Raw genomic sequence first — 13,198 nt, forward strand, 5'->3', positions numbered from 1 at the left:
GTGCCACAGGCCAAGAAGTCCCTGGTGTGTTGGCTGAATGCTCACCTCCTGTGTCTCCTTTCCTAATGGATGAGAAAACAGCTCTGTTCTCTTTGTCCTTAGAGCTGAGCAGCCTTGCACTAGTCAACTTCTCTGAGCCATAGTTTACTTATCTGTCAAAATGGAGCATGATGCCTACCTCATAGGACTGATGAGGGAAAGCTTCAAAGGGCTGAGCATAGGACCTTGCACAAAGTAGGTGCTCAGTATCTGTCAGGAGTCTGGACTGAGTGTAAACTTCAGCCCCAACAGAGGTTAGAAACTGTCCCCAGAGGCCTGGCTGTTGCATCACCAGTTAAACCATGTGATTGAGCTAGTGACAAAGGCTTTGGTGCCTCAGCATCCTGAGATAAAGGATGGGAAGGGCCTGTTTCTCCCATCTTCCTCCCATGAGTGGCACCTGAGAGGGAACCACGGGACGGAGATGGCTTTAGAATAAAACACGAAAGCCAACACATATTGAGCAATCACCGGGGTCAGGCTAAGCCCTTTATGTCCATTAGATCATGTAATCCTTGCAAACACCACGAGGAGGGTACTATTCTCTGCATTTGTCAGTCTTACTTTTATTTATTTATGTTTGTTTATAAATAGACTCTTTTTAGAGCTGTTTTAGGTTCATCGCAAAATTGAGCGGAAAGTAGAGTTCCCTAAAATCCCCTTTCCCGACACATGCACAGCCTCCCTGCCATCAGCATCCCCCAACACAGAGGTACGTTTTTTCTCAATCAATGAACCTACGTTGACACATCATTGTCACCCAAAGTCCACAGTTTACGTTAGGGTTCACTCTTGGTGTTTGTACATTCTACAGGTTTTGAGAAATGTATAATGACATGCAGAGTTTTACTTTTCAATACCAATTTTATTTTTTATCAAAGTAGTACATGCTCAGTGTAATGCTTTGGCTTCAAAGTCAGAGTACAAAAAAGGCTTATATTGAAAACCAACCATGCCTCTTCCCTGCCCTCTCTGCCCTTCCTAACCCCAGGCCCAGGCTCCAGGGGCAGGGTGGCGTCCTTATATACCCAGGGGGCCACACAGTTGGTACCAAAGTACCAAGAACGTCAAAAGGGACTGGAGACAAACAGCACATTAGGGCCAAGTAGCCAGATAGGCTGAGCACACCCTCTGCCCTAAGAGGATCAACCAGGCATGTCAAATGACATTCTAGAGGTATTTTAAAATCTTTGCTTGCTTCTTCAGAAGCCCCAGTACTCATTTTCAGGGTTTTGCTGGATGAGGGGAGCTAAAGCCACACACAGGAAGGGCACTATGATGCAAAGCTGCCTGGGTGGAGGGAGATTATGGTTCTGGCTGGCTGCATGGCCTGCGAAAATTTCTCCCCTCTGGACTTTGAGGTCTTTGTGTAAAAAACCAAGGGATTGGACAGGTGATCACTAGGGCCCTGCCTGTGCTGACAGATTGAGTTTGGGCTGCTACTGCTGCGAACAGCCCCATCTCTGGAGCTCTTCCTGTGAGCCGGGTGCTTCCTTGCAACCACCCTCAAAACAGGCAATATTGCCTCATTTTACAGATGAGGATTGAGACTCAGAAGGGCTGTCAGGGCTACACAGCTAGAGAGGGGCAGGGTCAAGATTCTAAACCAGAGTGCACACTCTCCTTCCCTGGAGCTGGATCCCTGAGACTTCTGTCCTGTTTTCCCCAAAACAGATGCTCTAGTTTGTGTGTGGTGGGTGGGTGGTTGTGTAGGTAGGTGGGTAAGAGGGGGTCCCATGGCTTCCAGTGACAGCAGGGCCCAGCTTACTTGGCCTCCAGGATTTCAAGCCTCTAGGCCCCACCTCATGGTGAAGACCATTATGCGCACATCCTGTTTAATGCTAATCTCTCCTCCTAGGCCACTGGTTCTCTGCCTTGGCTGTAAATTAATCACCTGGGGAGCTTCGGAAAACAAAGATGGCTGCGCCTCACCTGTAGAGATACTGCTTTAATTGGTCTGGAACAGGGTTCTAGCACTGGTTGGTCAGAAGAGCACCACAGGTGATTCAAATGTGCAGCCAAGCCTGGGAACCTCACATTAGCCTGTTGGCTTACTGAGGATCCTTGTTCATTCCCTCACCGCGGCTCACCTGGCGGTGGGGAGTGTCTGCTCTTTGCCATGCCTCCCCTGCCATAAAGGCAGAGCAGCCTCTGTTCTCAGCTGCAATGTAGCTGCCTTTCTCTGTAACAAGCTCTACAGCATCATTACTCTGCTCTCCTGAATTCATTGTCCTCCTGAAAGTAGCCAAGGCCATGATGCTTCTCAGAGATTCTCTGGAACAAAAGCCCCTGGAATCCAGGCCTGCCCTGGCTTGTGGTGTGGAGAGCCCACCTTGCCTGGGTCCTCTCTGCTCTGCATCTTAGGGGAAAAGAACTGGGGAGGACAGGGTTTGTCCCCCACCCAGGCTGCCCTGGGCCTTTTCTGGCTCCTAGGTGAGGCTATCAGCCTCACAAAACCAAAAATGTTCCGTATTAAAAAAAAGGACAAGGACAATTCTGGAAGCTACAAGGGTCTCAGAAGAGAGTCAAGCAAAGCTGAATGCTACCTGAAGGAAGGGAGTCTCCTGTTTTCTGCCTACTGAACTCAGCTACAGAAAGGTGCCTGATGTGCTCCTGACTTAGGACTCCTATGTGGGCTTCGGGCCACAGAAGCTTAGATGCTGATTTTAGAGCCCGCAAGAGAGAAGCAAAGTTGGCAGCAGAAGATCAGGTGAGAGGTGGGCTTGGGGATGCATTGGCAGTTGTAAATAAGCTGAGTCAGAACCAGGAACTGGAAGTGGTAGTGGGGGAAGGTACTCATGGCAGTGCTCTGAGGGGGCCACTAAACATGGCATTCCTTGGCCTGTTCTCATCCTCCATGAAGCCTGGGCTTTGAAGCCACAAATTCATGGCAGGTCAAACCTGGAAGTGTCTGGAAGCCATGTGGCATGTGGTTTTCAAACTGAGTTTATTGGAACTATAGGGGGTTCTTCAGAATTGGTAGGGACTCTGACACACCATGTCCTGCAACTACCAACATGGCTCTCTTATTTACTTAATGAACAGGTGTACAAGATTTCACTGCGTTAAAATAAAAAGATTCTGTGCTAAAATAATGCTATCAAAAAGTGAAAACCATGGATCTAGTAAACTTATGAGGGATGGATGGGGAAACTTACCCAGAGTCACCCTCTAGTCACTTACCCCTCAGGCCAGGTCTATCCCCACAGCATAACCACTGGCTTTATGGAGCAGACAGCAGGAGGTTCTCTCTGGAGGCCTTCTTGAATGCAGCAACAAAAATGGCCAAGAGAGGAGCCACGTGAGGAAGAGTCACTCTCAAAAGAATGAGTGACCCCAAGACCCAGACCTGCAGACCCTGAAGGGCAGTGTGAAGCTGCCTTGGTCAATTGTCAAAAGCCCTCAAGATTCTAGTCTGTTCTTACCTTCAGGGAAATGTAAGGCCTTGGCCTGGGAGGTGGGGTCCCTGGATTCTAGGCTGCCCCACCATTTCCTGGGACTTTGGGCCACATTCCTGGGACATTAGCCTTCTCTTTAAGGGAGGAAGCTGGGCACGCTCACTCAGTCCCTAGACTATGGGCCCTTGAGGACAGGACCTGTCATCTCCACTGTGTGCTGCATCCTCCTCAGTCCAAGGGATTCAGGTACAGGGCTAGGCACAGGAATCCTTAACTTCACGGAAAACAGTTTTGTTCATTGGTTTTTAGAACAGGGCTCCCGTCAAGTGGCTCTCCTCATCCTCCACATACCAGCTGTGACCTTTGACAACAGTGGATGACTTTCCACACTTTCTGTAGTGAAGCTTTCTCCTCCCTCCTGTTTTCTCCCCTGGGTTTGCTCCTTTGGTGGTGAGAATCTCAACACTCCGGAGAAAGTGAACACTGGGGACTTGCATTTCTTCTCCTTGATAGTCTTTTATCCCTTCTTCCTCTGAGCAGTCCAACAGGTGAAGGTGTCCCAAGGCCATCAGGGCTGCTTATTAATGCAACAGAATTTGGCCGCATGTGCTTGCCCAAGAAGCAGGTGGAATATTCAATAAGTAGATGATCATGGATGGATTGCGCTGAGGGGAAGATCTGGTCCCTAGCTCAGACAGAGGTCTTAACCTCTTTTTGCCATGGAACATCCAGAACACCAGTGAAAAGGACCTTTATATGTACTCATTTGGGGCAGGGCCCTCCTATCCCACCCTCCCCCTGGGTCTTGAGGGACAAACCCATAGCCAAAGACCACAGCCCCAAGCCCCAGCTGTTCTCACCTCCTGGCAATGACCAGAATCTGAGAAACTGTCTTCTTCCCCAGGTCTCCAACAGATCCCTTCACCCCCTACAACCTAAGCCCTTCAAGACCCCTCTCCAGAGTCCAAAGGCCACTTCTGAAGCCTTCCATCTCCCCAAGTCATGCCCAGTAGTCCCTGATTGTCCCGGTCCCTGGTCCTATGGGAAGCAGCCAGCTTTGTGACTTCACAAAAGGCTATCCTGTGACAAGTTTGGGCCTGGTGAAGCAGGAGCTGGGCAGAGGGGCTCCCCCCAGGAACATCATGTGACTTTTCATGGAGAGACACCCCTACCTCTGAGGGAATGAAGAGGAACTGCCTCATAGTAAGAGCCCAGGACACCCTCTGCACCTAGAAACACCTCCCCTTGATAACTTCGGCTCCCAGGCCTAACTGGATACTCCTGGCTATATCTGGCAATATCTCTTTGGGGTCCAGGTCCAACGTGGCCAGGTTTGGGGGTGGGGCAGTAGGTGATTACTTCAGGTGGTGGTGGTGGATCTCTGACATCTGAATTGACGGTCAGATCAGCTTCCTTCCATCAAAGTCATTCTGCTCCAGGCCTTTCAAAGTGAAAGAACTGATAGGGTGGGAAGCTTTATCTGACCTGAGTCTTCCTCAGGGTCTACTCCAGCAGTCCCCAGAGTACCTTCAGGTGGGTCAGGCCAGAGATTCCTGAGTCCTGTAGAAAAGTCTTGTGCGTACAAACAGGCATTGTCAAAATCCAAGGGCTCCTCTCTCCAATGCTGACTCCACTGTTGTTTCTTCCAGGAAGGATTTACAATTCTAAAAACCTGAGGCAAAAGAGGTTCCTTACCTCCCCTGTACCTGTTCCCCAACCTCCAACTCTTACCTGGAGCATAGCCTCTGGGAAGAGCAGGGCCCCAGGAGTCAGCAAGGATGATAACTGGCAGCCAGGCTCGGGGATCTGACAGGTCCTGGGAGTAGATGGAGGGCAGAATTTGGGCCTTTTCATGCTCCAGCCCGTTTGTGCTGGGCGGGTCCATTGTGAGGGTGGCCCAGGGGACACCATCTCTGGCCATCCTCTCTGGACTCTACTTTGATTGTGACATCGCCATCCTGCCAGAGGACCCCAGGGAAAACAGTGAATGCACTCTGGGCAGGGTTCCAGATGCAGGCTTCATCTCAGCAGGGAGGCAGGGTCGACAGGCTGGTTTGGGGAGGGTGACATGTCTGAATTCACATCTAAGGAGCTCCTTGGCCTTGACTGCCCTCACCCTTGATTGACGGCAGCCTTTTCAGGCATGAGGAGGCCTAGGAGCAGATCCTCTTAAATCCACCCTCTGATATGGGGATATATGTATATGTATAGCTGATTCACTTTGTTATAAAGCAGAAATTAACACACCATTGTAAAGAAATTATACGCCAATAAAGATGTTAAAAAAAAAATCCACCCTCTGACCCACTCAGTTTTTAGTTCTGTGCTGGGACAGAGAGTAGACAGTGATCCCTAAGAGTGGTTACTCCACTACTTCCCAGTGTGTCTGAAAATGTGCCCCAGGATTTTTCTGGTAAGGAGCTCATTTCTCATTTTGATGAGGAAAGCTTGAGCTCTTCCAGCAGGCAGTAGTACCGGGGGCAAAGAGAAATCAGCCAGGGCTGAGGTAGTCCTGAAGAACAGCAATAGGGTCAGCCACAGACCAAGAGTAATCACAATAGAAATAGCCACCACTTAGCTAGCACCTCCTGTGTGCCAGACCCCAAGCTAAGCACTTTACAGGCATGGTTCCACTTAGTCCTCATAACAATTCTAGAAAGGAGGTATTATTCCCATTTTCCAGCTGGAGAAACTGAAGCTCGAGAGGTGAAGTAATTAGGCCAACTACGGGAGCACTAGTGTTAGGATGCAGATCTGTCCACCTCCAAAGCTAGACTCAACTGCTGACCTATCTCCTTCTGCAAACTCTTCCCAATAAAGAGGCAAAGAAACTATTTTCTTATCTGTCACCATCAGTGATAGGGTTAAAGAGAGAACGGGGAGAAGGGAGGACTTTGAGCCTGATATTACCCAGATCAGCTTTCGGATAAGGCAACCTTGACTGCTTGGCCCGTCTAATCTTTAATGAGACCCATTGGGAGGCAGCTGTTCTGATTTACTTCTAACTATTTTGCAGGTGATTTAAGTGAGGCCATGGGGGCCATCAAGGGGAGTCCTTGGGGTCTGTGGCTGAGCAGTGGTTCTGAGGTGGGGCTGCTAGATAATATATAGAATGTCCGGTTCAATTTTAATTTCAGATAAAGAATAATTTAAAATATATAAGTATGTCCTCAGTATTGCATGGGGCTCTTCTGGGGGCTCCTCACTCTGGCTGGGATCCTGGTACGTGGGAATTGGGGCGGGGCTGGGGGGGTCGCTGCTTCATTTCTCACCTGAGTCTTAGGCCCCTCTATGAACTTGTGCCTGTGGGAGCAGGAGAGGGTACTGACTTCTGGAGACTGCAGCATCTGTGGCCACTGGACGAGGTGGAGCCTCAGTTTCTCACTCTGTGAAATGAGAATGGTGGATGTGGATGCAGTCATACGGGGTGGTTGCTTTGCACACCTCTTGGGCAACAGGGGTAGTGTTCCATCTTTCTAGGAGGCTGTAGGGGCTCCCAGGAAGGGGGAGGGCACCAAGTGAATGATTGAATTCCCTTTTTTGTCCAGGTTGGGGTCCCCAGAGCCTGGAAGCCCCGAGCCTCTCCTCGGTGGCTCCTGTGAATCCCGGACACTTGCAGTAGCAGTCTTGCTCAGCAAACAGAGTGGGAATAGATGTGGGACAGGAGGAGGCACAGGAGTTGTGGTGGCACCAGGGTGGCGAAGGGCTAATGGGAGCACCTGGGTCCGGTGAACCTGGAAGTAAGTGAAGGGAAAGAAAGGGTGGTGGAAAAGGGAAGAGGGGGAGATGGGGGAGACAGAGGATAGGGGAAAGAGGAGGAGCATCCTGAAGCTCAGAGGACGTGGTGCTATTGATTTTCCTACCCCAGTGCATGGGCATGTGTGGGGATGAGGGCAGGTTGGAGCATACCTAAGTCTGTAGCCCTTCGTGCTGGGACCAGGGCTGGGCTGCTCTTGCTCTCCCTTTGCCACTGGGCAGCCCTGCAAGCATGACTTCTTGCCCTTTTGGATGGTGGCTGCTGCTTTTTGAGGCATACCATAAGGGGAGATGGGCACACGCAGAGCAGAGGGAGACAGAGTCCAGAAATGTTCTTCTAAAGAGGCCAAGGAATCTCTTTATCCAATGATTCAGGTGTGATGTGCCAGGTCAAGATGGGTGTGGGGGCCTGATTTATCTGTAGCTTTGTACTTGCACGTACTTAGATGTGAAAGTGTTGGCTGTGAGGACTGGTGCCAGTGCATGGGAGTGCATGCTTGTGTGTCTGGCACACGTTACCTTGGCCTACGAAATGTGACAGTGAGTGTGCTTGAAATGTGTCTGCAGCCCAGAAAATCTGAGTGCAGTCTTTTCCCCTTCCCAGAGCGGGAGTCTGGAAGTGCCTGCAGGTCTGCGGCTGCAGGTATGTGGGGGGGCTTTTGGCAGAGGTATGGGGGGCACAGGCATTATAGAACAGAGATTATGGAGGAAGCAGTTGCTAGACAGGTCTTATATAGCTCCTGTTCTGCTTCCCTAGCCTCCTGGGCCCTGGCTTCTCCAAAGGCCCTCTGGCATGCCCCTTATTCCCATCATTTACCCAGGGCCCCAGGCTGATTTTCCGAAGGGGAGCAGTGCCATCTGGTGGCAGGCTGAGGCTGTGCCGGGGGAGGCAAGCTGGAACCTGGGTTCCCGCAAGGGATCTGCATTTCAGGACCTCAGTCAGTGGGGAAGTCACCACCACACTGGCTAGATCATGGAAAAAGGGAGGCTATCTAAGGCTTGAGTGCTCCATTCTCATGCATTTTGGGTTCATGACCCAGGGAGGCATGGCAGGAAAGTCAGGTGAAGGATTGCTGTAGCACCGATGTAGGAAAGTTATCTATCAGTCCAGCCCTGTGGACCCATGAACCTGGGCCCCATTCCTTGGGCCACCAATCTGGGCTCAGATTTCTCATCTGTGTAGGCGGCAAACTGTACCTACCCTGTGGGGTGGTAGTGAGGGTTATATGAAAAAGTGTGGTTAAAACACTTGGCTCAGAGCTATATAAAGTCAGAGGTAATGGTAGTGGCCATTATAGGCAAAGTCCCAGAAGCACAGAGAAGAGAGCTATGTGTTGTGGCAGGTGAAAGCGTTGCAGAGAGGTGGCACATCTGCCACACTGCCACCCAACATTCTAGAATTTTGTGCCTGAGTATCACCTGTTTCAAGTTATATACTTAAGAGGAGGGAAGTCTCTTTTCTGGAAAGCGGGGAATGGGGTCCGGTGGGGAACAGAATCAAGAGACCCAGCACCCAGGCTCTGGCTAACTTCTTAATCTAGCTATGGAACCTGAGCATGGCAGACGGCTTGCTGTGTCCCATGTTCCCCATGTGAAAGTGCTGACTGTGAGGACTCCGTAAAAATGCACAGAAACTTGCTCAGGACTCCCAGAGATAAAGGCTCGATAGGATCTTGTCAGGCAGAGATTCTGCTCAGTTCTGGAGTTTACCTTTCACGTCTCCAAAAAGGGATCCCCAAGTCAGAGTCAGGAGTCGTTCTGGTTCTGCTGCTAATTGGTTGTGTGATGCGAGTCGAGTCACTCTCTCCGGGTCTCACTTTTCCCAGCTGCAAAATAAAGGAATTAGATTACCTCTGAGGTCAGCTCTGCCTTAATCTATGTCCTTTTAATTTTTTCCTTTTCTCTGCCTCACATGTAATACCTAGGATAAATATTTATTGATCCTACAGGCTAGGTCTTGAACAGGAAGACCAGAGCCTTCTGCTTAATGACTGATGTGATTTCTCATACACTTCGGGAAATATTTTCTTAGATCCTGGTAGGTTCTAGGTATAACGGGGCCAATGGGAGAATAAAACAACGGCTCTTCCCTGTCACACAGGGCCGAATAAAGTACTGGGAAGGTATCCAGCCGTTCTAGCTTTAGGCTGGCAGAATCGCGTCTCTCGCTTTTCGCTTCCGCCTTCCTGAGCAGCCAATGAGTACGTAGCAGTTCTCGTTTACACTAAAAACTACAAACCCCAGAAGTCAACGCGCGGGGCAAAACTGCTCACGCGCCAATCAAGACTTGGTGGGCTCCGCCCCTAGAGGCGGAACTTCATTTTCCACGCGACTTCGGCGCTCGTAGATATTCCTCCGCTCGCCCTAGCGTTCTCCTCCCGCCTCCTGCCAGCAAGCCTCGCGCCAAGTCGGGTGATGAGCGCGCGCGCGCGCGCGCAGCGTACGTAGCGAACGAGTGACGCATAATATGTGGGCCGCTCCGGAGTCGCGGTCGCGTTGTGTGTGAGTGAGGGGGAGAGAGTGCGGGACCTGAAGCGGCGTGTGTGAGCTGTGGCGGCTGGCGGGGTCAGCGGGGAGCGGCGGAGCCGCCCGGGAAGGTGAGTGGGGAAGGGAGGGAGACGGCTCTGTGGCAGGGGCGCGAGGAGACAGGGTGCATGGTCGGGCGGGAGAGTGGGCGCCGGGCTGGGGGAGGGGCGGCACCTGCCTGGGCCGCTGGCTGGGAGGGGGCGGGCCGGGCCTCCCGGGAGGCTTGGTCCGGGGCCTGACAGTACTTTTCATCCTCCAGATTCTTGGCTCAGGGGCGGGGCCTCCACGTTCTTCCTATAGTCCGCAAAAGAAGCTTTCCAAGAGTAACTCTTCCGCCCGGATTGGGGGGCAAGGGTGTGCCCATCCTTGTCTTGGGGAGGGGCGCCTTTCATTCCTCTCATCACCTTTTATCTCTCAGTCCTCCCAGTTTTCGTTACGTACGGGCCGGGGGGTGGGGGTGGGTGGCTCCATCTTCCATGTCGTATGGCGGCCCCCTTCCCATACTGTGTCTCCGCCTCTAGCTCCAGTCACCTGGGCCGGCTCTCTCCTCCCTCGGCCGCGTGCCACCTCCCCTTGCACCCGCCCGGCTCTTCGTCCGGCGAGGGGGGACGGGCTCTCTGGGCACTCCTCCCACACACCCCCCCCCCGCCCCCATGATGGAGGGGAGGGGTGGAAGGAGAGGTGTCCGGGTCCTGCAGCTTAGAGCCAAACCTTGGAGTGCCCGCCAAGCTTCCCGGGATCCTATTTCCGGGGGTTACAGTCGTTTTTAACTGGATGTCAGGCATTTGCTTAACTCCCTCTTCCTAGACGGTTTGCGTCTCACTTCCTCTTATTGCACTGTTAGCGCTTGGCTTTTGCTTGTGCTGAAGAAGTAGTTTTGGTCTTTTTGAGTCCCAGATGACTCGTCCTTGACTATGTCACGTTGGCCTCAGTTTTTCCTTACTGTCTTTTCAATGAAGCCTTTTAATTAGTCTACAAGTTTTAATTATTAACAGCATCTTCCTGTTCTAAACGCTTTGTTAATGTACAGAGTGAGGGGTTCATTGGCAGTGTTGTCCTGTAATCTTGTCTCAGTTTACTTTTAAGGTTTTTGTAAGCTTGCATAATTAGACTTTTTAGGAATCGACTTGCTATTCTTCTTGACGCTGTCAAGATTTGGGTTTTGTATATTACACTTATCCATTTTCGAGTGGTGATATATTTTTGGATGTAAAGGAAATAATAGATACAGAATTTGGGAACTATGAAGGAAATCCTTTTATGATCAACGTTTCTTGAGTAGTTGCTGAGCACAGTGTTTTACTATGTTATCTGCTGTACAGTAGTTAAACTTTATTGAGGAGGAATCTGGTGGAATGAACCACGTGTTGGTTTGAAGTGATTGAAGTTGGTTTGTTACCAATGTTGTTTCTGTCATGGTCATGGACAGTAATAGAGTATTGTTATACATGATCTAATATGTTATACTAATTATTAGGTAAATTTTACTTGAAGCTCCAAACTTGGGTTTTTTTCCCAGTGGGTTTTTTTCTTTCTTTCTTTCTTTCTTTTTTTTTTGCGGTACGCGGGCCTCTCACTGCTGGGGCCTCTCCCGCTGCGGAGCACAGGCTTCCGGACACGCAGGCCCAGCGGCCATGGCTCACGGGCCCAGCCGCTCCGCGGCATGTGGGATCCTCTCGGACCGGGGCATGAACCCGTGTTCCCTGCAGCGGCAGGCGGACTCTCAACTACTGCGCCACCAGGGAAGCCCCTTTCTTTTTTTTAAAAGAAGAGTGCTTACAGGCATTTGTTTCAGAATTTAACCTTATGGGAATCATTAACGTGAACTTTTTTTTTTTTTTTTTTTTTGCGGTACACGGGCCTCTCACTGTTGTGGCCTCTCCCGTTGCGGAGCACAGGCTCCGGACGCGCAGGCTCAGCGACCATAGCTCACGGGCCCAGCCGCTCCGCGGCATGTGGGATCTTCCCGGACCGGGGCACGAACCCGTGTCCCTTGCATCGGCAGGCGGACTCTCAACCACTGCGCCACCAGGGAAGCCCCGCGTGAACTTTTTTTTTAGGCTTTGGGATAGTTTTTGCCAAATAGGCCATATAGTATTGTGTATTAGAAGAGAACAGGCTTTATGGATTAACTCAGAAGTTACAAAAGGTAACAAAATAGTGGAAAATGGTAGAGCTAGGATAGTAACATATAGTGAAAAAAATCTTTTACCTTTATCCTTCAGAAGATCAGTTACTTGCCACAGAAGTAATAGTTATTATCCGTTTCTTATATATTCTTCCAGGGACACACACAGACACACACACACACACACACGCAAAAGCAAAGAGTGTTCTTTGCTTTTCTCACTTGACAGTGTACTGAGAGTTGGTCCAAATTAGGAAAGGAAATTCTTTTTAGTTTTCTCCTACTTTATTTAGTTTTGGCTGGGTTGGGTCTTTGTTGCTGCGCGTGGGCTTTCTCTAGTTGCAGCAAGGGGGCGCTACTCTTTGTTGCGGTGCGTGGGCTTCTCATTGCAGTGGCTTCTCTTGTTGCGGAGCATGGGCTCTAGGTGCACGGGGTTCAGTAGTTGTGGCACTCGGGCTTAGTAGTTGTGGTGCATGGGCTTAGTTGCTCCGCGGCATGTGGAATCTTCCCGGACCAGGGCTTGAACCTGGGTCCCCTGCATTGGCAGGCGGATTCTTAACCACTGTGCCACCAGGGAAGCCCAGGTGATGAAAATTCAGAATAATGTAAATAAATTACTTAACCAGGTGTCTATCTCATACAGATATTCAGTAATTGGTAACTATTGTATCACTATTAGACCATAAATTCTGTGTGTAAAACGAAATTGAATGGAAAATGAATACTTATCCATCTAGATTCAACACTTGTTATTAATATTTTGCCATGCTTTCTCTTAGTAGGTATATGTGGTATATATTTATTTTGTGGAACCATTTGAAAATAAGTTGCAGACACAGCACCCCTAAATACTTTGGCAGGCATCCTTCAGGATAAAGACTTTTTTTGACCGCACTGCGTGGCTTGCGGGATCTTAGCTCCCCTACCAGGGATCAAACCCGGGGCCCCAGCAGTGAGAGCGCCAAGTCCTAACCACTGGACCATCGGGGAATTCCCTCTACATATTTTTTGTAGGGCTTTATATTATTCCATTGTATGGACAGTGTTATCATTTAACCCTCGCAACAACTATTTCCATTTTACAGATAAGGAAATTGAGATTTGGAGAAGTTAAATAACTTGACCAAGATCTCACAGGTATGTTGACAGAGTTGGAATTTGAATGCTTGAACCCCTTTTCTACCAAGTACCAGTTGAGTGGTCTTGGGGACTTCTCTGAGCCCTTTTCCTCATCTGTAAAATAAGGGCAGGGTGGTTGTGAAAATTCAGAATAATGTAAATAAATTACTTAAACCAAATGTCTATCTCATACAGATATTCAGTAATTGGTAACTATTGTATCACTATTAGA

At 49.9% G+C, this 13,198-nt stretch overlaps 1 protein-coding gene and 1 long non-coding RNA gene across 11 annotated transcripts in view; one reads left to right on the forward strand and one right to left on the reverse strand.

Annotated features, from left to right (window-relative positions):
* Window positions 1-1,999: 1,999 nt before the first annotated feature.
* On the reverse strand, window positions 2,000-9,535 carry LOC117200671 (uncharacterized). Its single transcript, XR_004482286.2, has 3 exons — window positions 9,115-9,535; window positions 8,904-9,019; window positions 2,000-6,823 (listed from the first exon to the last, which is right to left on the reverse strand). It is a non-coding gene; the product is annotated as an uncharacterized LOC117200671 (long non-coding RNA).
* A 107-nt stretch (window positions 9,536-9,642) lies between these two features.
* Window positions 9,643-13,198, forward strand: part of DCAF1 (DDB1 and CUL4 associated factor 1) — a 93,060-nt gene continuing 89,504 nt past the window's right edge. For 7 of the 10 annotated variants that reach the window (XM_033424486.2, XM_049693784.1, XM_049693781.1 and 4 more), the window contains exon 1: window positions 9,643-9,790. The gene's annotated coding sequence lies outside the window, so the exon portion shown is untranslated. Of the gene's footprint in view, window positions 9,791-12,932; window positions 12,985-13,198 lie in introns of all 10 variants that reach the window. The other 3 variants (XM_049693778.1, XM_004267855.4, XM_033424489.2) reach the window with 3 other exon arrangements.

The sequence above is a fragment of the Orcinus orca genome, chromosome 10, assembly GCF_937001465.1.
Source record: "Orcinus orca chromosome 10, mOrcOrc1.1, whole genome shotgun sequence".
Classification (NCBI taxonomy): Eukaryota; Metazoa; Chordata; class Mammalia; order Artiodactyla; family Delphinidae; genus Orcinus; species Orcinus orca.